The 26,894-nt window shown below is 36.8% G+C and overlaps 1 protein-coding gene across 3 annotated transcripts in view; it reads left to right on the top strand.

The window, feature by feature from the left end:
• The window catches only part of adgrl2a (adhesion G protein-coupled receptor L2a), a 160,015-nt gene that overhangs the window by 18,791 nt on the left and 114,330 nt on the right, over positions 1-26,894 (top strand). Inside the window, exons 4-5 of one of the 3 annotated variants that reach the window (XM_066647559.1) lie at positions 12,393-12,473; positions 15,703-15,865. The exons of the other annotated variants lie outside the window; for them this stretch is intronic. The gene's annotated coding sequence lies outside the window, so the exon portion shown is untranslated. The remainder of the gene's footprint in view (positions 1-12,392; positions 12,474-15,702; positions 15,866-26,894) is intronic. 3 annotated transcript variants of the gene reach the window in all.

Here is a 26,894-nt window from a genome sequence, read left to right as displayed (position 1 = left end):
CAAAATTATCCAGCATTTAATCGTCTGTATTCTGCTCTGACAAATTCCAGTGGCTTAATGCACTTTGATCACTGAAGCAGCAATACTGAAAAGCAAGTGTATTTTGGAGCAGAAACAGGGAGGAGAATCATGCAAATTGTCAGTCCAAATATTCACCAAAAATGACACGATGTAATTAACAGGGTGATTTAAAAACTTGTGAAAGCTCGTGTTAATTGGAGAATTGGAGCATTAATGTCCAGGTCCTGAGTGTAATGGCATAAGAGAAAGTAGAAAGCGGAAATATTTATATTGTATCTATATTGTCATGTTGTGATTCAGTATTAATTTGCAAGTGTAAATAAATAAACTCTTATGGTATTGTGCCTAGTTCAGAAAACATTTCATTCATTATCAAAAAAATTATCAAAGAAATATTATTGAAAAGATTAGATACAAGTTTGTCCACTTGCATAAGCAAGAGGATAGTTAAAGGACAATGAGAGAAAGAAAAAAACAGATCTAGAAATGATAAAAAAAAAAAATAAAGATATGACTCCTAACCTAACAGACCACCATCCTTACTTTACATCTGTACTTTCATCTTTGAGAACCAAGTAAAAATGGGTCAGAACTTTGGGAATGAAGAGAAAAACCTGGGGTGCCTTTTTAAAAAACTGCTGGCAAGTATCCTGAAAAAAATGGAATCAGTAAAAGGGTCTACGTATAAAATAGTGAATAAAATGAAATTATATTTATTTATTTAATTGTAATTATTTTGTTAAAAAATGCATGACTTGCACTAAATGACTGTTTTGACTGGAAAATACAAAACTTCACAATATTTTTCCTTGGTTTCCCTATATTTTTACACTGAAAATAAATATAAAAACAATCACACTATATAGACATATATAGAGATCAAAAGGTAAATAATAAACATATAATCAAAAACATACACTAAATGATCTTACATTTAAACTGATAAATTCAGATACAATAACACTCCAGTAGTCATTATGTAGCAGCTTAAGTGAGCGTGAGTGAGTGGTAGCGGTTATGGCCCTGTAGTTATACAGTTACAAAGTACACACAGCATACTTTATCTTTCTAAACCTGCTTCGAGCATGCTATCAATTATTCTTTCAGCACACTGCTCAGATCAGTGCTGGGAGAAGACAGATGAGACAGGTGTAACCGTGGTAAAACTATGAGAAAGCCAGAGAAGCACTGCTGGCAGACACTCTGACCGTACAGGAGAATTACTTAATATGTTGCAATTTTTACCAATTATTTAACAGCAAAACCTATTTACAGCAAATGTCTGAAAATGAGTTTCACCGCTGTCTAGCTCCTGAAGATCTTACCAGGGGAAAAACTAGCATGCCTATTTGAGTGGACAAATATATGCTGAGCAATTAACAACATTAGCTTTTTAATTTCCATACAAAACCTAATATTGAAATAGGATTATTTTTAAAAACGGTGATACTAACAAATAAATAATATAAAAACTCTCAGAAATATCTTTTATTCCTCAAAATGCAACATTGATCTATGAACAAAAGTATGAAGTACTCAATAACACCTTGTTTGATTCCTTGATTTTGTTTGTACTTTTTTTTTGTTTCTAGAGGGCACTTTGTGTCCTACAGTGTGACAAAACAAAACAAGCAAATTTATTTGAGATCTTACAGTGGTTACAGGTAGAATAACAGAGATAACCATTAATTTTTAATTATATTTGTCTTGTAGCTCCAGTGCAAAACTTACTAATCAAACTGCAAACACCAGACATGTCTTGGCTGATGGTTTACGTATGGAGTTAGGGAAAAAATACTGAAATTTAGATGATGTCTTTTGAAATCCTGAAAAAGCAGTTTGTTGAATTTGTGCCAACCTCAATTGGCCACCAGTTTGCTTATGAAGTCCATGATTACTTGAACAAGATGAGCGAGCCAGGGGCAGCATGTGGCCTGCAAGCTTGAGGCCAGATCTCACTCCACCACCACCCTGCAGCTGGACACACTCGTCCCACTAAGGGCTGGTAGCTGCCAGGCGAGAGCGCAGAGCACGACCTGCAGGGCCATGGGCCAGGAGACTGGGGCCAACAACAATGACCCACTGGGAGACCCCACATGGCACCTGCACATTGGGGGAGGAACAGAAGGAAAGGCTAGTTCAGGCTTAGAACAGCAATGAACAAAGTGAAGTTTAGAGACACAGAAGACACTAACAGGGAAAGAAAGGAAAAGATTCAGCAGCAAAACAAACTCCTTCAGGCTTTTTGAAGAGAAACACATGCAGCACAGAACGGTTTAGCCAAAAGTGTAATTTTTAAATAACATTTTTGGAAATATAGTTGATGAATAAAGACATGATGGATGTTATGGTTTCGCTTTAGTTTTTCCTTGGGGTTGCAAGGCAAATGTACAGACTAAATAGCCAAAGTTTACATCTGTGTAGGATAATCTATTCACTCAGTTGTCATCTTGGCAATACTCCCCAACAGTTATATCCAGTCATACATGACTAGACTTTTATCTCTTTGAATGGGGGAATTTCAAAATGGAAAAAATAGTAATGCTTCAAAATGATAATTATAATCACTGATAAAATCTGACAAAGTCAGCATAAATATTTTGTAGCATTCATTTTAAATAAAATCCAAATTGGACATCTTTATTGAATGACAGGACATTATGCAATGCACTCATATGTTGAGCATTAAAATCTATTCCATTCTTTTTCAACCAGTGAGCATCCGTTAGTGTTATAATTTCTCTGATTAAAGGGTGGATGCTGACTTAATTTAGTGACCACAGGATGTTTTTTCTGACACTATGTGACTGTCAAAGAAACAAAAAATATTCTGTATGTCCAAACCAGTAAGACCGCTTAATTTAACATCTTTCTGGGCAATGGCTTCATACAAAGGTTTAAACCCAATATTTTGGCTGATCAGCTATATTTGCGGGAAGGTAAAAACTGTAAAAATACTTTTTAAAACACTACCACTTTTAGCTGCAGTTATGGGATGATAGGGCTGGGTGTTGCTGGGGTTGTGCCACGTTGTTTGCAGGTGAGACTGAGGCAGACCAGAGACTAACTGAGTAGGTTGTGAGACACTAGCAAACCTAGACCAGTGGTCAAGTGAAGTTGCCTCAAATCAAATGAATACCGTGAGATAAATGAAAGACAACTTCAAGTTGAGGAATTGCTTAATTTTCTTAATTAAAATTGCACTCAGAACAATGCCTAACCACAATTTAGAGTAATTACTCAAGTCTTGAGCTATGCTAATCAGTGGCATACGCTAAAAGCAGAAGCCCTTTAGACGATTTACAGTGACCCTAATGTGCTTCTTGGATGAGAGACTTTGAGCAAGCTCCTTGAAGAAGAGACTACTATCAAATTTCGAGCGTGCGTTGCAATTCTTCTCTAAAAAAGCTGAAGGGGTGGGCAATAAATCTTCCTTTTCCTGCTAAATTCTGAATTAGAGGCTGCTAAGGTGGTGCGGTTATCCTGAGTTGGCGGTGTGAGGTTTGCAGATGGCCCTCTATTGTTTTGCTGAAGGCTTAAGGCTTTTTGCGCCAATACACTGAGGGGGGACTCAGATGACTAAAAGGCTATATAGTAGCCACTTGTGGTCTGCGTTATTTATTTAATTATTAATTTGAAGCCTCACCACTGACACTTCGGACGGGCTCTAATTGATGTGAATTGACGCTGCTTGCCATAGATAATGGCTTTTTGGGTGTCTCTCTCCGCCCGCAGTTCATTCAGTGTCGCCTCACAGCAACTTAACTGCCCTTAAAATGTCTGCCAGCAACATGGGAGCAGTTGGGGCAGACAGGATTATCAGTCTTTGTTATGTTGGAGTGTCTATTATGCCGGCCCTCTCTATTCACAATGGGCCCTTAAGAGTGTGTCAGTTCTGGCCACATAGCAAAATACCCCGCAGACAAACATGCTAACCAATGGGATGCTTAGCCACAGAAGCAGTAGGCTAGCAAAAGCAGTTTAAGATCTCTGGACTTCAGTACAGGTAAGGTGCCTGGGCGATTATTCTGTTTCTGTGTAACATTTCGAGCAGAATTATTTTCATGCGATGATGAGAAAGCGTCCTTCGTTGTGTCCAAAGGTTGGGGAAGTGATCATTTGTCTGTTGCACCTTTGTAATAATAAATTAATATGTTGACAGCCAAGGCAGGTCATTAGTTCAGGTTTGAACTGCTCTGCTATTGCTAATTCATCACTTGTAAAAATCTGAATATTAGTATTGATTAATGGATCCAGTTTTAAATATGATATGTATGTTTAAATAAAGAAAAGCAGTAAACGAGTGAGGATTTTTGTAGAGAACCCTGATGAGGCTGAGGCCTAACTAGTTTGTACACATGCTGGGTGGCAGTCCTGCTGTAGCAAGCATGCCATTTCTGATTAGCCTCTGCGCTAGTGAGAGAAAAGTGATTCGGTGTCCCTGCGGTTCCCCGAGTAGTGTGTGAATTTTCTGGCAAAACGCGAGCCTGCTGCGTGTCTAATTTATTCATTATCCTCCGGAGCGATGCACTCCTCTCTGTCCTACCACTGCCTTTACCTCCTTTTCTCTCCTGTCTTCTGTTAGCAACCGCCAAGTTAATGCTTATTACAGCAAATTATCTGTGGAACTTTTAAACTGTGTCTTAGACGAACAGAAGCTAATCCACTTTGCTTGTGCGATTGAACAGATCCAGCCTGGTGGGGAGTGGACAAATTCTTTTAGCTCCACGTCTCACAATCTCCTCTTCGGCCTGTAAGAGCAAACAGCTCTTTCTCATGCAGAACTCACTATTCCAGGTTTCAGAACATTGCAATTTAGGCACGATTAACTGTGATTGACTTCTATTTTGGTGCATGTTTGCAGAGCACATTAGCATAAAACTAATCACCAGCATGTATGTACTTGTCACACTGTATGAAACAATAGGTTTCTGTTCAGAAACAACTTGATTTGCATTGCATTTTGAACAAAAAACATTTAAAAAAAGGCCTTTTTTGGATACTGTTATTCAATATTTAAATTGACCTGTTTATTACTGTCCCTGAAAGCATCTGCATATCGTTACTAATAAAATGCATTGAAAATATAGTTGCTGGAAGTTGTTTCAAACATTTTAGAAATGTTTGAATAATCTGTGAAATTACAAATAATTCTGAATATTCAGACGTTATCATCAACAGAACCTGAAAAACAGGAATTGAATAAATAAATCAAACAAGCTTTGTCTTTAGCATAATAAAAATAAAACAAAATACAAGCTATTTACATATACAGCAACTTACAAAATAACCCACAAATATACATTAATTCTAAAGAGACAATGTTTAAATAGTTGTAGTGCAAAATATATAAGTAAATAAATTAAGATTTGATGATATTCTGTGCCTAAAACTTTACAATAAACGAGACTGCTCCTATTCTGTTTGTCCGTGTTGTAAGAAATGATCACATAATGTTTCTTAGCTTGTTTTTTTTCTTGTTTCTATTCCTCCAGGCAAAGACATTTGCTATTTTCAAATGAGAGGCTGTTACTTACCCCTGCTTCTCCGTCAGGCTGGTCGACTGAGGGGGCGAATGTGATTTATTTCTGTTTGCTCAGATTCCCCCTAAATCGCTAAATGGTTTGAAACTTACTTCTGACAGCTTGCCATTAGAGACTGCTTGTATGAAGATCATTTGCGGTGGAGACAGGATAGTGGCTGTAATGGATGTCTTGTGCCTTATGTAATTGTAACCTGAGAGGGATTAAATGGGCTCTCTCATGAATACTTTGTGGTTGTGAATGTGAAAACAAAAGACATACATGGCTGCAAATGGACTGCTGACCATTTTGTTATTTTACTGCAATCACTTTTTACTGAACAAAGAAGTGGAACTAGTGTGTTTTATGTGGTGACTTCAAAAAAAGAAAATATCTGTAAATACACAAGCATGATGGGTAGTATTGTTTTGCGTAGGTATGCACAAATATACTCAATTTGATTTTAATTACCACATAAAAGAATCTCTCAAGTTCCACATATCCATATCGTTATCATATTTAAAACGACGTTTACGTAATGCCATCATGTAGTTACCCGTAATAGGGCATACATTTACATGAGTGATTTAGGTACAGTGGAGTATGGTGGAAAGTGGCTCTGAGGTGGAGGAATTTGCTAGAAAAAATGGGAGTGACTTCTGTAGTGTGGAGGTGGCTTGGTTACAAAATATCCAGTGTACAATAAACCATTGTATTATTCATTAATTCATTCATTCAATGTCTGTAACCGCTTATGCAGTTCAGGATTGCGACCATTGTATTATGTAAGAATATATTTAATTTAATGTAATTAACAGTAGTATAATAATTATTTTGTTGCAATACTGTGTTCTTGAAATTAATAAAAGTACTTTTCAGTGCGTTGTTCATATCGCCAAGAATATCATTATCACCAAAATACCCTGAAATATTGTGATATTATTTTAGCGCCATATTGCCAACCCCTAATACATATATTTATCTTTGGAATATGGATATTTGGGAAATTATGTTTGGTATAGGGAATGTTTGAAAAATATATTTGGAATAGGAAATACTTGGGAAAATGTTTTTGGCATATTTGGGATACAGAATATTTACACTTAGAATCCAATTAAAGTAAAATATTAGGAAGGGACTATTTAACCATATATTTTGTTGGGTAAATTTAATTTAATTGGGTTGGAAGAAATATATTTAGCATTTGAAATTATGTATATCTGAGGCTGAGAATATTTATAAGTTTTAAAATGTCAAATGTTTATGGTTACATTGGATTCTAAAACAATCAGTGGGATATAAATCCCAATCTCATGAACAGCAGCCTCAGTGGGTTCAGCTGCCAGATACAACTGCTGATACAAGTCTTCTCAATAAGGGCCCTACTGCACTCTCAAAACCCACTACATCTGATATGAGAGTGATAAGGTGAAACCTCAAACGCTGATGATCCACTATTTCCTCGTGGGACCAGGCCGCTTATAGTCAGGACACTCCACTATTGTTTTTGCTTACACCATGACATACTGCTGACTCAAGTTACAACTGCGCCTATGGTGAAATTTGCCTCGACATTCAAAACTGAACTTTTAAATGAGTTTTCAGAGCTCTTTTATTCTGTGCTCCTTTCAAAAAATGCAAAATTTTTCCAAGAAACAAGGGACTTGCCAAATGGGACTGGCAAATAGAGAAGTGTGTGAGGAAGTGCCCTTACTGAAGGTCACTAGTGAAAACAGGAATAATTATTAGCAGTCTAATTCCAATCATTTTTATGCATATCTTGTCCTGGCTAAAGCCATGAATGTGCATATTTCACCAGTTGTTACCCACCTTTCACAGCTAAGTGAGCATAAGGTTTTCTCTAACTTTATTAAAAAAGCTCTGTTTAATTGACTTGACCAGTCAAATGTGACCTTCTATATCCCTAAATAAAATAATGGATTTTTTAGAACATCACAGCAAGCTGGAATAGTGTTAGTGTCACATTTGCTGACAGTTACTCTGAGCTTTTGCTCTCCTTATTTGCTGAAAAATATGTATGAATTTGTCCAGGGAGGGTTATTACAACATAACTCATAGCTGATGAAATGGTGTATAAATCACATTAAAATGCAATTCTGTCATCCATCATTAATGAAACAAGCGTGCACATAACATTAATCATATACGTTGATCTGGTCAAACACTTTGCACAGGTTAATGTTGCATGCCAACGTTTGGCTCCATGTCACTGAGAGAAGCATTCCATACATGAAAGTTTTATTCCATAAGGGAAACTCTGTTTTTCCCATATTGAAAGCTCTTGCAAATAAAGGTAAAAAACATTTGACTCCCTCAAAAGTCTTTCATGAATGGTGCTTTAAAGAAGTGTTCCTGTAAATGGGATGTGCATATGTGGAGGACCCTTTTATGACAAAAACAACTGTACCGCATAATACCACATAATGTGAAAACGTTAAAGCCAAGTTTTTCAAAGAGCCAAACATGCAAGACAACCATTTAAGATTTTAAAAGTGTGAAAGACGCAAACTTCTTAAAATGTAAAGATCACAGTAGCTTTTAAGCTAAAAAAAACAAAAAAAACAAGTGGGAGTGTATAGACAGCTTTGAATTCTTTGTTCCATATTGTAAATAGCACTCATGAAAAAAATTTCCTTTTTCACTTTTTTTTTTTGCTGATCCTGAAAAATGAAAACTTGATCTTGACTTGGTAATACAGGGAGCTACAGGCAGTGCTACTGCTACTCAGCACAAGTGGCTCAGGGTCCTGGGTTCAATCCTCACCTTGAGTCACTGTATGTTTGATGTGTTCTCTCCATGCCTGTGTAGGTTTTCTCCAAATAGCTGTGTTTTCCTTTTGTAAACAGTGTTGGTAGGTGGACAGGCTGTGCCAGATTACCCACTGGTGTAAGTGACCAAGTGAGTGTGTGATGCCCTGTGATTGGCTGGCACCCTGTGTGTGGTGATGTTCTGCCTTGTCCCTAGTGTTCCTGTGTAGGCTCCATCCTGACTGCAAATGTGCAGCACTTTATTTACAGGTTTACTTGTCTTAGAATGTTAGCTTTTGAGAGATAAGACATAATTTATTTTTTTTACAACACCACTTTTTTGTTTACAGACTGTGACTATATACACAGTGCAGTCACGGAACAACAGTTAGTACAAACCCAAACATGTTATCCAGTAATTTCATCTCTTTGAGTTCAATGGGATTCGATTCTTGAATTGATACAGGGTCTAATAGCAACTGACACAGTTATCCTTAAAGCAGTGTATTGTCAATTCAAATAGCCGTCATTGCCCTTGTTCACAACTTCAGAGTCTATTAGTATTGTGTAAGGAGTGAAAAAGATAGTGAATTATTTGGTAGACACTTAGAATTGAGCTGTCTTTTTTCCTAGAGCCAAAAGAAAAGCACTTCTTGGCAATAAAAAAGAGAGAGTCTAATTACGTCACAGAGATAGAACAAAGTATTCCTGTAAATACACCAGTGTTGCATTCATATCATCTTCAGATATGTCAAGAGATTTCATCAGCAGTGTTTTGCTCACTACACAGAATTTGCTCTTTGTTTGACTTGTGTTTGAATCATTGCGCTAAGAATGACAGGCTGGATCTTTTCATGTTTCATTCAACCTCAGTGATGGACTGTGACATTGGTATTCATGAAAACTACACAGTTTCACTCAAAATGGCGTGACAATTTTAAATGGAAAAGTAAATAATATTTATAAGACTGAGTGTTATGCCTTTCTGCTTTTCTATATAACACACACTCTTAACAACGGATGTTCCTAACGGGTTCTTGGTTTAAATTTACAATTCTTGAAAACTTCAACAATCTTTACTTTACATACTGATTATTTTTCAAAAAAAGAAGAAAAATGTGATTTGATTTGATATGGGCCCTTAAAAGTTTTTTAAGGTTCTTCACACCTGTTTTCATAAATACTTTCCTTGACCCATATTTTGAAAGGTTCTTTAGAGAAAACCGGCTTTTCTACGGCATTACTCCAAGGAACCCATTTTTGCACTTTTATTTTATGGAGTATAAGTAGTGCTGAGAAAGCCTAGGGCTCTATAACTGGATGGGTGTTAGAGAAAGGTCAAACGAGGGGTCAAACAGCTTTAGACACAGCACACTCAGGTCATGTATTAGACTCAGGAGTCAACAGCAGCTGAAATAGCAGCATCCTGGTGCTGAACTATAACTACATCATTTATTCAGTTAGAGCTTTTATAGCCCTGAACTGGAAAGCAGTAAATTGTAGCCAGTGGCAATGCTTGTGTTAAACCGAATCTTCCTGTCCGCTATGACAAATTATATTTCTTCATAAAGATGTATTTTCTCTTACAGCAAGGCTAGCCCTTTACTGCAGGATAGATTGTAAAATGGAAACCAGGAATGTGACTGCAACAACTTTAGTCATAGATATAACTGTCAGTTCTTTGTATAGCTGAACTTCAATAGCCTGTAACTTAGATACTGGTTATATCTAGGAATGCACAGAAGGACTGAAGACTATTTGAAAATGGTTAGGAGTAAGATCTTAATCAGCTCAGTGAAGCTGTATTCTATACACTAAAACTACACAACTCTCTCTCTCTCACTCACACACACACACACACACACACACACACACAAACATATATGTTGTATTTTTGCCTTGGGCAGAGTCTTAAGGTGTAAAGAAAGATCTTCTGCTGGATGTTGTGAGGAGATACCAGGCACTAAAGCAAAAGTGTTAGGTTCAGTTCCGATGACATAATGATGTTTTGAGTGTTTGTAAATAGACACATTGCAAATGAGTTGTGTGAATTTGAAGAATTATGTGCAAGTTTAAAGAGGAATTTTTTCACCATGCCAAACATTTTAATTATATTTGTTGTTGGTAGAAAAACTATAGTTATTTTCATCAATATAAAATTAATTCATATTAAATACTTGGAGGTCCCCTCCAGGGTGTATTCCCGCCTTGCGCCCAATGATTCCAGGTAGGCTCTGGACCCCCCGCGACCCTAAATTGGATAAGCGGTTACAGATAATGGATGGATGGATGGATGAATACTTGGAGTTCGTTATAAGAAGAAGAGAATACTTCCACATGAGTCGATTCACTTTCAGTTGATACCACAGTTAGAGAAACGAAGGGTCATTTTATTATGGTTTGAAAACAAGCTACAACTACATGCTTTTTACTGTAAACTGTATGAAAATGTTGCATTACATTATCAATAAGTATGGAATTGTATGTTTATATTTCATACAGCAAAGCAACAGTAATAACCCTCGACTTCTGTGGGTTCATGTTGCTAATAAGAAGTGTTTTTCTATAAACACTTAACACACACTAAGACAGCACATTTTTTCTATGATCAATGGCTTGAGCTTTTTTTTTTCATCAGAGTTATTTATTAGAAAGCACTTGGGAAGGATCGCAGGAAAATAGAGCAAAATTTCCATCACCACATGGGAATGAATTATCCAGGTAAAGTTTTAGATTCTGAACACACAGACGAAAACACACCACAGTGCTGCCCTGGAAAGCATGTTTTGTGCTGTAATTTTGCCATGTGATCTAAATTCAGAATCATTGCCCTGTCAGCAGCTGGACTGTACAATTAAAAGGAGAAGTGTGAAGTGCACAAAGAGCAGCAGTCCTGACTGTAATATTCATGGAAGGCAAAAGAATGCTGGAATTTGTAAAGGCTATCCAAGCTCTGCCCCTTACCAAATAGAGTGAATGTGAAATATATGTTAATGTATGTTAATCTGTGATAATGACATGCAAATGAGTACCTGAATCTACAATACGACGTATGACTGATGGTAATTGCTATGCTGGAATTCCCTTGTATATGTACGGAGCTGACTTTATTGATTATTTTGTGCTTGAGGTACTTCTTACACTTTTGCCTTTGGAGACTTGTCATGTGTAAATTTTCTAACACATGAATTCAAGAGCTTTCAGTGAGAAGACGGGTTCGATAACAGTTATGCTTTTGTGGCCCGACAGCTGACTGTTGGCAGTTGGTTGAGAAAAGCTCCATATGTGTAAGAATATTCCATGACCAGTCAAAGCTACACTGACCTTTAGTTGCTGCTTTTGTTGCCTGTGGCTGATTACAGTCAACATGGCCTACCACTTAGAAAGCTATTTCAGGCCATTAGATATATATATTTTTTTCTTTAAAGATGTGTCCAATTCTGTGTGACACATTGTACGTGATGGCAGAGGTTTTTAAAGCACAGAAATTACTTTATATCATGTTCTGTATTTTTTCCTAATATACTTTGTGATGATTGGACTTAGGCATGCAATAACTACCATCTGTACTAAATTAATGAAAATGTGTTTGAAATGTCTTATCTTTTAGGAAAAGTGCGACTTGGTATTGACCTTTTTTTTCCTCAAAATTGCATATAAACTAAACACACCATTACAACAGAAAAGCCACTTAAAAAGCTTAGTTAAAAAAATAAATAAACAACCTAAATTGAAGTGATATTATAAAAAAGCATGCTTTGAAGCTAACTATTATAAGGAAGAAGAGAAAAATCAAGCAACTGGCAAAAATAAATAAATAAACACAGATGATGTCATGGGCTCATGTCCAATCAGCTGCTTGTTTCTATGCAGTTATATGATGATTGTTGTTGCTTACAGTCTTTCGGTAATTGCTCTAAATCAATTTAGAAGAGACATGTAGTTCTATAAATATGGATGATAATTTTATATGTATTGAATGGCATGTTGTCTCAATATGTTTTGTGATAATATAATTAATACATCATATTGGGCACCACTGCTCCAGAATGTCTAAACCTTTGTCCCTTTTTTATTTAAGAAACAACATGGAGTTCATAAGGTGTTGAGTGAGAGATCAGAAACTCAGAAAAAAATGTGGAATTTTCCAGGGAACAAACTGGTAAGCATTAGTACATGTGAACAGAACAAAAAGCAGTACAAAAATACATTTAATTTAGTTTACTAATTTGATGACTACTTTTTGCGCCATAAATCCTACCTAATGGGCATATTCTCCATTCAGTTGTATCTAATGTTTAAACCTTGGGAAAGGCCTCAGTGGTGATTTCAGTAATGATAATTACAAGTGAGTCCAGCAATTATATTAGGTCTCAATTATTCTGTGTGATTACTCTGAGGTACAACGTCCCTCCCATTCAGCAGTGGGATCTGAATGATAATGTACATATTAACAGTAGATGGCACTAGACTATCAGACACCAGTTTCTCATTCTGTCTGAACTTTTATTAAGTCTTCCTCTGAGAAGTGGGTTACAGGCAGAAATTATTATGTTTAGCCCTATGGGGACAAAACCCCTTCTGGGAAATACCTGTATGTCAAATACTTAATGGAGTTACACAGACACACAATAGACCACTGAAGATTTTTCTCAACAATTCAAGGCAAGACTGTAAAACTGCTTCAAATGAACAAACAGTGTACAGTATGCACATTCTTTAAAAGCCTCCCAAAAGTGAGAAATCATCACTCTATGTGTGAGGTCATGATCACTCCCTCTCTCTCTCTGTATGCAACAGAGATTTGCAAGGACATTCGCCCTCCCCAAAATGAATCAATAATCCATTTAGATCACACAAATAAACTCACATCTTGTTCAGCCATCATTGAGGAAATAATGAGATGTAGAAAATGGATGAGCCCACGCAGAACCATGCCTAATCTGCCATTAAACACTATTTTTCAACACATTAATCACACATGCAAGTGCAGCACTTTTGATGGGGTATTTTTTGCCAAAATAATCAACAGGGACTAGTCACTATGCAATGTTCTACAATGTTATTAAAAATACAGAGGGAAAAATCTGTCCAGAGTGTGTTCTTGCCTTATGGCCATTGCTTCCAGGTAACAGTTACAGAAAATTTATAAATATGTTAAATATTCACAGCAAACAATGCTTATTTAACACAAAAATTACATTTTTCTAAATTAATTAAATAAATTACTGGTAAGTTTTTTAAAAAAAATACTGCAAGTCTATTAAATCTAAATCTTTTCTTGTAATCTGCAACAAAATTTCACCTAAAAATGCAGAAACATGGTTCTTTTGGGACAAGAATTTTGACCAAAAACAAACAAACAATCAAACAAAAGGCCCTAAATATAGTCAAACTCTGACTTTACAGATTATTTCAATGATAATGAAAAATGGTGATTAAAAACACTATTCTCTGTCTTGCTCAAACAGTTAAACATTGAAAATGTTATAATACAACCTTAATGTATGGATATTTATGCATGGACATGTATTCCTTTATAAAATATGTTCATGTTCAGTTACATTCTTTTATTTGTTTACATTTTGTGTGGACAAAATTAAGTGTCCTTTTTCTGATGTCTTTGTCCAAAAATGTCAAAAATATGGCTAGATTTTAAGGAATATCTTCTTTCACTCCAAAACTTGTATGAAAAACAATAACATTTGTATCAAATGTGGGTATGTGATCTGTCAGATCACGTTAGACCTGAAAATGCAACTTAAAACAACTGTTTTTCTGGCGTTACTGTGTTCTTGCCTTGAAATGTAAACGTTAAAAACCTGGAAAAATCTGAGCCACTCTAGTCTAACTAATCTTGGGGACTCCAGCTTAGCCAGAATTCTTTGCATGCTGTTCATTGCACCCACAATCTTGAGAGATCTGGCTGAAACTCCTTGGCTTTTCTTGAGGCTCAGCCCTCAGTAGACTAGCTCAGCCTAGCTTCAGCGGGCTCACCACCACAAGCCTTGTCTACTGGTAATGGATGGCAAGCCGTGATTTGTAGGGGGCTAATGCTGCTGATCAAACTACAGATGTTATCCACACCAAGTCTAGTAAAACTACCTTCGTCCAATGGCAAAACTGAAGTCTTCAGAACAGTGAGACACCAGGAGGTGCTTGCCTTGAACCAGCAGATCGCAAGCAAAGCAAATTGCTGTGGTCTTTGTGCTGCTCAGCAGTTCTCTTGCAGGAGAGAATATTACTAATGACTCCTAAACCTATCATCAATTTTCATCTGACCATCTGCTCTGTGCCCTCCGCACATTATAGGTTCATGTAAAAATCATTATTTCTGGTTAGAAATAGTGGACTGAGAGTCGGTAACATTGATTCAGTGCCAAGCCCTTCTTCTGTTGGCATCCGGCACTCAAACAGCTCAGAATTTACACTGAAACATGTTGCTCCCTTTCATGAACTGAATGAAATAATCCACTGTGCAAAGTGAACTGTGTAAAAGTCTCAGACCACTCTTCATTTTATTGAATGTTCAATCAAAATGGCCAAGTTGCCAAAACTCTAGTCCAGAAAGTTATTAGTAGATATAGCAAAAATGGCATGTTTCTACAAGACCTGAGCAATGCACCGATCACCCCTTAGCTAAGACCTCTGTGGAACAGGTTTGGGAGTACTTGGATTGTGAAAAGCAGAAGATTCATCAAGTTTCTAAAAGAGAACTTTGAAGATGTGGAAAAATAGGTAAGCAGATTTCTATGAAAAACTGACAGCAAATCTCCTGAAAGGAACAAAACTAAATGGTGAAATCAACAAATATGTTGATTGATGTGGTTAAGGATTCTGTATGAGTTTCTGTTAAATAAGTTTTCTGAAGTTTTCTGATGATGGAAAATGAAGAGCTTGTATTTAAAGGCTGCTTTAACTTGAAATAAAATGAATGCTGGTCTCTGATTTTGCACAGCACTGCGTGTTCCTACTGAAGTCTAAAATTGGCAATAAATGAGGACACTCACTTACAGCTCTCTCCTTTTTTGTTTTACTTACAGAGCTCCTTGAGATTGGAAGTCATTTTCCTGTTGAAATTCTGTTATACTGTCTCGTGCAATCTATTATTAATCTAATGTCTTATTCAGATCAGGAAAGACTTTAATCTCGAATATTATTGGGATACTAAATAATTGAGGAAACCATTAAAAATAATACACCTTGGGCAAAGAATGTGATGACTTGAGTTTTATGGGCGTTGATTCAAAGTTCTCTACATTTTCAGATTCCAGTTTATTTACCTGCAGTAATAGAAATCTGTCACAGCTGCAAAACCCTCTGAAAACTATATTTATTCTTCAGCGGTTCCAATCTTCATGCATTTTTATTTAATTCTTTTTTTCTTCTAGCACTGGGGAGAATGTGGTCAGTGCAAAGAAGGAGAGAATAACCCTTTGAAACACAAATATCTCTCACATGGACTATGGAGGACAGCGAAAGTCTCCCCTCAATAAATAGTGCGTTCAGTAAAGGATCCCGACTGTGACAGCAGAATGGAACTCCCCTCAAGAGGTAACGTCCCAGGTTTGATTGACAGCGTCCTCAGACGGCTTGTTGCACCCTTGTCTAAGCGGATTTGGGAGGTGATATGCTCTTGGAGGGAATTTTGCCTGACAGGCTTTCAACACCAACCCAAAAAACATTTTTGTCCTCTTTTTAGTTCTCCTCACCCGAGCCAAACCCTTCGAGAACCGCACTCATCACTGACTTTCTCTTCTGTACTCCACTCAAATCCCATGTTCTCTGTACAGATAGAGCCAGCATTACTCTACTCTTACCTACTGTACTCTGCTGTACTCTGTTCTGGGTTACTCTGTTGTCTGCTTTAGTCTACTCTAATCTGCCATATAATGTTATACTGCAATCTACTCTATAGCATTTGGAGGATCCTTTCAAGAATATTTTTTTATACATAGGTTGGTTAACACCCGAACCCTGTTCACACCTCCCATTCACCAGTGTGATTTTCTACAGAACCATCCATTAGAGGTGATACGTCATTGTGCTACAAAGTCCTTCTGTCATGGTTTATTTGTGTTTAAACATTTAGATGAGCGTACTTATGGTGACCCACTCGTAAATATATGGTACTATTATATATAAGGTAAAGGTGAAGATTAGACCCTTTATTTACAAGAGAACACTGACCTTTAATAATGGACTTAATCGGTTCTAATACATGGTGGAGCTTTCTCATTCTTCTATGGTCTGTGCCGAAAGGGTTATTTGAAGCAATGTCATAGAAGTACCAATTTTGGTTCCTTGAAAAACATTTTAGTAGATGGTCCTTTGTAAAAGACATCTATTGTATATAATGTGTATGTGTAAAGGACCTTTTAAAGTTTATGAAACATCGGTATAATGAATTTTTTAATGCCATTTTAAGATTTTCTTTTGCAGCAATACGTTAAATCCATGAACCATTTAGAAACATTTGTTAGTTAGTGTGGAAAGACTCTGCCATTTGTTCCAGTTGTGTACAAACTGAATGAGTTGTGTGATATAATCCTGTGAAAGTGATTAGAATGTGCTTATGCTTTATTTCCATTCTGTGGTTCAGACTGAGCTCACCCTGGCTCTGAGCTCTTTGTTTTAAAGTCAGTGTATTAGCAACATCATCAAGGCTGTTAGGGATTCTTTGCACATTTCTTTGTTTCCCTGGCGGAGCTGTAAGTAAGGGTAAGCTGTGAAGACACAACTACTAATTTTCTTTCCCTCGGTGATGAAAAATACGATTAGACGGATCATAATGAAAATATTTCTCAAGTCAACATTAAAAGAACAGGGGAAAAAAGGGCCCAGTGCAATAATTCAGTGGTTTTGATATGGGGGTAATAAAGAATAAGTGGTGTGTCTGTCAGGATGATTGATTTCTGTGCGTTCAGGAGGTCATCTCTCATTTCAAACCCAGCGAGATAAAGTTTGGAATATGACAGACTCAATGGCATTTAAAGCATGAATATTTCTGTAACCTGTCTGTATGGCAGAAAATGGAATAATCCCTAGCAGTGGCAAATTTCTCGTGGATGAAACATAAAAAGCTCGTCTGAGGACAGCTCGCCACCTAATAAATTAAGCGTCTATATTTCAAACTCATATTCAGCTTCTTCGCCGCTGTTTGAAGCCCTTATATCATAGCACTAGCATGAAAGACAGAGAAAAAAGAGAAAGTGTCTCATTTTGAGCTTATTACTCCCTGTCTGTTTGGTTGTATCTTGATTTGGAATGTAATATCCAACTGATTATGATTTATAACTCAGGAATATTTGTGGCTGTTTAACCCTTTTGGCTCCAAGGGCCTGTGCGTTGGTCCACACTTTTATTTCTTGCTCTCAGAACTGCATATTAGTTTCACAGGCATAACACAGAAGGTTCAGAATAATGAATATTTTTCAAAGGGTTATGGAAATGACATGCAAGGTTAACCCTTAAACACTCAGTCATTATCCAGTTGTTTGTACATTTGTATTTTGTCATGTGCAAAGATGGCATTAGCTGCTGTAACTCTCCCCTAAAAAATCACCAAGTCTGGCTTTACCAGGGATACCGTCATGTAACTTGTTGCATGTTGAATAGCATGCAACATAAACTTGTGCATCTTTATACTTAACAACTGCTGTCAGACAAAAAGAATTAAAGTAGGACACCACACATTGATTATTCCAGTAGTTAGCCAGAGTTATATTTTCGATACAGTGTATTACTCTTGCAATAAGTGGAATAATCTGTGGTGTTATGTCATCTCAGTGTAATTTCTCCAGCATTTATGTTTCTGTATCTATCTTCTATATCTATTTATAGTTCTTTACTATATGTTTGACTTTTGAATCTCTTCTGTGCAAGTTAAGCCCTTGAAAATGAATGCTTAAGTAGCTGAGATGGCTGTACTAGATGCCTCAATAATCCTCTTCCCAGAAGCATTGCGAGTTCACTGGGAGACACATCTTGGGATTCTCTTCTGTAATGATTTTCATCATTTGGATCCCAAAGGAAGCTTTGTGTAAAATTAAGCAGCATCCTGAGAGAAGAAAATGAATAATCTAACTCCACAGATCTCCAAAACTGCACAACAATGAATAAAGGCATACAGTGATATGAACAGCACTTTATAAAGGTGTTAAAATTAGCGTTAACATTTATTCAGGACAGTTGTGTTGTGTCAGGCAGAAAAAAGAATAACTACCAACAGTGCATGGAAGCAGTCCAGAGGATCTTTAAAGCAGATTGTATTTTATTCTCTTGTCTGTTTTCTTTTTGAAATTGTCCTGTTATGTGATCACGAGAGTAGACATTATTGCCACTTTGATTGGTTCAGGGAAGTTGAGACAGTTGCATCTGTTTCAAATTTTGCAACTGTGCAGTTGAGCTTCATGTAGGTATCTAGCCTGAAAAGTTGTGGATTTTAAACTGTCATTTATGTAAATATGGTGTAAATTTGTGTCTGCGCTAGCTGCAGTAGAGGCAATAGATGCATATGCAGATGGCAATGAACGAAAAGGAACCTGACCTTTAACTTTATATTTTAGATTTGATGTTTTGCTTCAAAAATATGAGTACAGCAGAAATTAAGCACCTGCATAAACTCGTAGTGTATTGTGGTTTGATCATGTTGGTTTATTTTATTTTGTTATTTAGGTTTATTCTTGAATTATTGTGGTCTCACTAGATTGCCACCATTAAATGTATTTGTAGATAAACAAGTAATTATTGCATTATACGAACATAATGAGAGAGACCCACAATAAACAGAAATAACCCTGACTTCTATAAGGATAACATTATGGACCGTAAGAATGGCTAGGTTTAAAGGACCCATATTCTGCATGTTTTTAGCATTCTATTTTTTAAAATAATTTTTCTCCAGTTATTTTCCTCTTATTGCATGATCATGATATTTTTGTTGTGTTGAGCAAAGGTAACTTATATGACTTGTAAGGGTTAAAATGTGGTGGAAGGGTAAGGCAGGGTTTAGCCACGTTGCTTGTGTATGTATTCTCTGTGTGTGTGTGTGTGTGTGTGTGTGTGTGAGAGTACTGTGTTTGTTTGCTGTTTGCAAGCAAGAGAGAGAGAGTGAGAGTGAGCAAGGCTGTAGAGAGCGCAGGCGTTCAGCTCAGCAGCAATCCCCGTGCTGCCCGTCACCACGGTCAACTTCCTCTGGGCATGAAGGCATGAGCTAATGGAGGCAGAGTGTGCGCTGGGGCTCTGGAGCAGACCTACACAGGGAGGGTGAAATAGAGGTTATGGAGGTTCTTAAATATTTAACCGGGCGACCCCTCCGACGCTGTAATTAGACAGATTACCTGTTAGCCATGCTCTCCTTGTGCCGAGATGTTTTGAAAAAAAAAAAAACCTGATCTAACCTCCAGGCAAATGGAAAGAAGTCAAAAAGGATTTCACGCTGCTTGAGCAATGGTGAATCCTCAATTAATAGCAAAAAAAAAAAAAAAAGATTAAAAAAAAAAAAGAAAGAAAACTTGCTCATAAGAGGCGCTGGTTAATATTTAACTTGTTTGAGCACAAAAGGGTTTGGTTAAAAATTTAGGTGCCTCATGGCTGTCCATGCCATTCAGATGCCAAGGCCTGGATGAATGACTACCCTTAATGGTTGTATCAAAGTAAATGAGTCTGGGCAAAGGTTGCCCGCAAAAACATGGATTTCAGATGTTTCACAACACATTTTACATGTCAGTCTATCACCAAACCTGTTTATAACGGACTGTCTGGACTGTCTTATTTATGACAAATATCAAACATGGCAGAAGATGTTTTATTTTAATGCTGAATCACGTTTGGCTTTATGTGTTTATTGTGTTGTACGTTAATGCATAAAAGGCAGTCTAGTCATAATGTAGGAATTGATGAACTACAAATGAATTCATTCAAAATGGAATTAGTTAGCTTAGTCACTGCTAAATCCCATTCCTAATATATAAAAGCTCATGTCTGGTCTTTCGTTTTATGTCTGCTTATAAACTCTGTATGGGGTGGTGAACGGAAAATGGTCATATTTTATTTTTTACTTGACATTTTCCTAACTTATTGGTTAGGATTTTAGACAGAGTTTTTCTAACATGACCTTTAAGACAGATATATGTAAACGACCTCTGCTGCAATATCTTGGGGATGCATGGTCAGGGCTAAAGTAATTCAGTCTGACTGTGTGGTTATATGTGAATAAGTTGGCTGTTGTGATATCACAGAAAAACAGTGAAATATACTCTTGTGTACATTATATACAGTATATGATTATCCATGATTAGTGGTCATATTTAAAGAAACATTCATTCAAATTGCCCATATAGAAACAGTGCCAGGAAGTAAAAAAAAAAAAATTGCATAATATATTTGCAGCTTTAAACCTTTAAATTTTACTTCATATTCGGATCTCATTTTAAATATGGATCTTTAGAGAACCAAAAAACATCTCCTCTGTTGTGTTGCTCCAAGATAGTTTTGTGGCACATTTTTAAGGCTGTTGAACTGTTTAACCATTTTTTTAACCATTTGTCTGGTTAACCCAGCAAAAAGGGTTCTGACCTATTTGTCTAGTCTTCCTGCTGAGGTTCATTTACAAACTTCTTCTTTAGCTTTGTTTTCATTGATTAAAGTTAAAATCTAAAGTTTTAAGTGAAGATTCTGAAACTCAAGCCACCATCGATCACTTGACTCAATTTACATGCTTAATTTGCATATTCTCTTCCCAGTTTAGTGGATTTTTGCACATATTACTATCTAGAGCCCAACTAAAGTTATACCCAAGCGATAAAGCCCCGCTTTTGTGCTATTTAAAGTCCAGCGTGACAGCAAGTCAGAAAGTTTGCTGTCCTTGATACTCGCTTTGCCTTCAAGGACTTGCCTTACATTAAGCATCAAGGCCTTTGGGACTATGTTTTTGTAGTGTTCACTCTATGAACTTGCTACCCTCCTCTACTCCCCCAGTGTTTTTAATTAACGCTGATCACCATTATGCCTGCATACAAATCCAGTTTCAAATGCAACTAAGAAGCACAAGTGAGCGGCTGCCATATGGCGCTGTCTGACATGAGGAAAATGGGCCACTAGTCCTGTCTGTTCTCTGTCACTGGGCACGCTGAGGTGCACTGCATTATTCCACACCTGATGGGACTGCTGCTTGCTGCATAATTTCTTCATCAGCTCAGTTTTGTGTTGGAAAGATTGGGTTATGTAAGATGCTCATGTGAGTTTAGATTTTCTTGCTAAATAATTTATTACAGTTTATAAACCGTGCTTTGTTTTTCAGATTGTACAGTATACGGGCTCTACTTTATACAGTAGATGTACAAGCTGTACGGTAGGGTTCATTCAACAGCTATACAGGTAGATACTACTCTAGATAACTCAGGTAACTCAGTGGATATGTAGGCTATAGGGTACAGTAGATACTGTACATATACAGGCTACAGAGTAGATCATAGAGTAAGTACACTATATATTATATTACATATAGGAGACATAAAATACACACCATAGATTATACTGTTTTTACAGTTTGTGTACGTAATTAATAGATAAAATTCAGCAGATATCTAAGTTACACAGTGAAGTAGATACAATATACCATCTAGTTATGTAGTATATACTGTAGACTTTATACTTTGCACAGTAGATACACCGATTATATAATTATTGTAGTGCAGATATATATAAGATATATGGGTTGTACTATAGATTTTAACTTATACAGTAGATATACTGGTTACATAGCATAAATACAGCAGATGTGCTATAAATATACAGCTCATTTTTTAAATAATACAGTAGATATACAGTATAGTGTTCCTAATGGGAAATATAACATTTGAACTTTATTTATCTATAAGTTATTTAAATTTTTATGTACAGCTATGAAATATGCAGGAATGCAGATTTACATTCTTTACTTCTGCTTCCCCTACACTACTTTCTCCCAGGTCCCAGTAGTTTGGTGAAATATGAGCTAAAAGCAGTGCTGTGTTTGGGAGTGTTATGGAAAGCTCTGTGCTCCAGCAGAGGTGCAGGAGAACCATCTGCTCCAGGACAAACATTGCTAATACTCAGCTCCACTGTAACGCCCCCCTGGCTTGCCGGACCCCTGTAATCAATGTGAAATGAAGAGATTCGGTGTGGAGCGAGAGAAGGGAACGCCGTATGTAAAGCAGCCTTGTGCTGATGACCAGTCTTTTGTGGAGCAGTAAAATGAGGTTGCCTTGGTCCATGGCTTTGAATTATTAATTCCTCTTCACAGTGGGAATGTTTGCTAAACAGTGGGTTCCTCTGCAGTTCACTTCTTCTGCACCAGTGACGACGGACCCCCGGGACTGGGGGAGTGGACACTTTACTGAGCCCATAAGATCCGCCGTCTGCTTCACAACACACCGCGCACAAATGGAAAAAAGCAGTCTGTCACACAACTTCTCTATAGAGACAAACACACACACACACACACACACAAATGCTTTTATTGTTATTTTTACTTTTGAAATGAAAATTGCATCTGTATGAAAAAAATGAACACTTTACATGTTTTTAATGTAGTTTTTTAAAAAGCAAAAGATGAAGGTTTTGCATGTTTTTGATACAAATATTTTTCTTAAGGTTTTGAGAAAAAAATGTATGGACGTACACATCATATATTAATATTCAAAGATCTGTTTAACATTCAAAAATAATTTAATTGTTCAAATAGTTCATGTTAAAATAAATTGAATAAAATACGGACATATTTCAAATATACATATCAATATTTAATATACATTTACTGTTTAATATATAATTTATTTATTTATGCTACTTATATTGATATTGTGTGTGTGTGTGTGTGCTTGGGCGTGCGTAGGATGTTTTGCTATTACATTTATATTTATACCTACTTTTTTTTATCAAAAAAATTTTAATATTGTAATAAGTTGTCTATTCATTTGTGAATGAAAATACATGGTCACAGTAAATTTTGAATATATTGAATATTTTTAAAATTTTATATTCGTTTTAGTCCAAGCCTTAGGTCTCCGCGTTTTGCCACTTAGTTAGCATAAACTAGCCTTGGATGCTGAGCAGATTGGCTCAGGCTTTCTATTGGTCCCTGCAGTTTGTGTAGAAGATTGCTCAGCATATATATCTGACCAAATCCAGGTCAGAAATGTAAAAAAGTGAGTTATCATCTCTGCCCTGACTCTCCACCTCCTCTCTATCTACCCCACCTCCCAGTAAGCATTCTTTAATCATGCGCTGAGGAATAGAATATCGCAGGGTAGATGTGGTTGTGCGTCTCTGCACTGGAGGCGGGTGACAGTCACTTTGATCTGCTGCAGAAAAAGGGGCTGAGGCTCCAGGAGAAAATTATCAATGAGGGCGAGAGGGGGAAAAGAAAACATTGCCCCAGCCAATTATCAAGAGTTATGTTTTATTCAGGGCTCGAGCCGGGTGCCCATGAATCTCCTGTACATTTGCAGCAGAGAGAAAAAAAATAATAATAAAAACGCCCCTTTCATAACACTGAGTTATTTCATTTGTAGCGTGGACTCGTCCCCCTTGCTGCCTCTTCTCTAACTGTCTTCTCAGAGCGGGCAGGAGGGGCTGGCTACATCCCTCTGTTCCCTCACAAAGAGGCACACTTCAGTAAATATATATGAGGGGTGGCAAAGATGGCCACGGTGATCCATAAAAAGAATATGTGAATATTGTTCACTTTTCTTTAGAAATTAAAATTTGAAAGAATTTTTGAGACGCCAACTTTCACCAATAAAGCAATAACTTGAATGTCCAATCTCCAAAATGTCTACTACAATAAAACATTATATCAGCATTGCTGCCAAAATGAAATAAACTAAAAGACAAAACTAAGCTGCTGGTGTAAAATTTGTCACCATCAGAGGGGTTTGATGTGAGGTCAAGTAAACATCCCAAGTGTTTAATATATTTAAAGCACTGAATATTAGTTTCACAATTTTTAAAATGAGGGTTTGGCATGTGTAGATACACTTGCATTCAGCAGTAAATAAACTGACTGTATTTATTTTTTACACATTTTAACTCCTGTTTCTTATCAACTCTAGTGTAAAGAATCAGAGTCTCAGGTGCAATCTCTGCAATGCACCATTTCACATCTGATCATGCTGAATGGCTGTTTACATCTAAACCATTGAATTATGCATACATTTAAAACATAGGTGTAATTCTACTTTAAATATTAAGGATTTAAAAGGGTAATCTGGAGTGGTGCCTTAGAAGAACCACTTTAAAAGGAGGGTTTTTTTTTTTTAGATGAGCATGAGTGAGAAGAACCTTTGTAAAAGTTGGCTATTAACGAAGGGTTTTATTAGACACATACATCCCAAGAACTATTCAGAAATGTATTTATAACAGTGTGTAATTGTTTCTGATGTAATGACCCAACAATAATGTGTAAACATGCCCAGCATACGTTTCTGCTGAAATAACGAGTATTTATAGGCACTCTTCTGGACAGGTTTTTTATATTTGATGAACATTGTTTTAAGAATTAGATGGCATTGAGCCATGAGAGCATTAGTGATTAGATGATATCACCTCTGCCACTCCAACTCCTCCCAAAGGTATTGGATGGTGTGCCATCATTCCTGTTTCACTACACTTCAGTTCAGTTTTGGCGTGACTACATGCTGTTAGTCAGTGCTTGGTATTGTGCATGATGAACTTAGGCTCATGTGCCGCTGCTCCAAAGTAACATTTTTTTTTTTGTCAGTTTACAAGTTATCTGTGTCCGCAGTGTTTGCATCTTGACGTAGCTGATCTCACAGAGTGTGTACATGTGAATGTGGCCTGACTGAAGTGCTGAACCTCAGCCAGGTAAATAGAGGACCGTGGATTTGTGTGTGTTGTCTTTTCCCCAGGTTTTGGTGGCCTGACATGCGTAGAAATGGATGTTAAGTTACATATGTAAGCGCTGACACTGAGCAATGCTGCACGTCAATTAACGCACATGATCGTGCTCTTCAGAACGAGGCTAAGCAGCTCATTTACGTGCTCAGCTGGCTGTGTAACCTGATTGCAATAATGAGAACATATTTCAGCAGCGGGGCGTTCGTTTGCAACAGTACACTGTTTTTTCCCCCTTTTTTGTCTCTTGAGGAAAACTGGCTGTCAATCTTTAAAAAAAAAAACACCAGGCATGCAATATGTCTTCCTGGTGGTGGTGGGAAGGAAGCGCAAGGTTAAAGTTGTCTGCCCGTCTCCTGAGAGGATTATTATAGTGAGCGCGAGGGAGGCTCCACAATCTAATGCAGGCATCGGATTGTTACAGCTGCCATTCACATGCTGGGCTCCGGCACCAGTATTTAAGCATCTTGTATTTAACTGCCTGTCGTCTGCAACTTCTACTATGCTTCACTGATACTATAAGATCTGAGAGGGCAGTGTATTCATTCCTGCTTGGTTTTATGCCCTCACAGTAAAATATCTTAGAAATTACAACTGTTTTCTGTAGACTAGACTATGACTTTTACTGTGTCCTCAGTTTTATTAGAGCTGTAACCTCCAGGTCCTTGCCCTTCATGTTTTTCTTGAGTATTTTCAGTGTCAGAAAAAAACTCATAGCTCCGGTTTTATACATTTTATTTATTAGTTTTTATTTATAATATAATGTAAATACACCAGCTGCGCTTTACATTGTGTGAATAGAAGAATAGAAATCTTAAAAGTTACGAAAATTTGTATCTTTCAGGCAATTTTATTTTAAAACTTCCAGCAGCAATTATTTAAAATGGAAAAAAAAAAAAAGTAAATGCAACATTTTTAAGGGACCATTTTTAAGATTGTATAATAGTAATTGACTGGAAACACAGTTTTGATGGTTGAGACATAACTGCTGAAATAAAAAAAAGAAATTAACCAGCTGATCAATATTTCTGTCAGTTTCAAAATGTTTCATAGTAACAAGCCCTTTTATTAACTGTCAAACACCACCAGTGATCCTTTTAACCTGTTTTTTTATCTACATTTTTTATTTAGAAATTAATTTAGAAGTCTTTACAGTGTTGGCTATAGGAACCAGGACTGTTCCATGATGTTTTAATGCAATTGGTATCTTCAAGCAATTCTATGCATTGATTCTATCTCAAAACACCAGTGAGCCTTTGTGTTTGTGCCTTGCAATGCCCTGCATGTGCACCTCTACTCTGAATGTATGCAAAAATCCAAAATTTCAACCATAAAAACATGTTTCTGGCATCTGTTAAAACTTGAATTGTTCAAATATGTGGATACTGTCACTACTGTGGTGAATAGCTTTGTATTTTATTTCTTTCAGAGTGTTTACATCTTAACCATTAAATTACACATGCTTGATTTTGGAAAATGAATTTAACTCTCCTTTAAAGAGCCTTTATTTTTGTAAATAATGTCTGCATGTGTGAAGAACTTTTTCCGAGGTTTAAATAGCCTCCATGTATTGTTGAGCTTCCAGTGGAAAATGAAGATTTTCCATAGAAATGTATGCCCACACCAAGAGGCATTCAGCAGCTTTGTAGTAGAGTGCATAGTGAGAGGCAGGACATTTTGCCTT

Source organism: Hoplias malabaricus, chromosome 16 (genome assembly GCF_029633855.1).
Source record: "Hoplias malabaricus isolate fHopMal1 chromosome 16, fHopMal1.hap1, whole genome shotgun sequence".
Classification (NCBI taxonomy): domain Eukaryota; kingdom Metazoa; phylum Chordata; class Actinopteri; order Characiformes; family Erythrinidae; genus Hoplias; species Hoplias malabaricus.
Note: the sequence above shows the minus strand (reverse complement) of the source record. Positions and strands in the feature narration are given on the sequence as shown.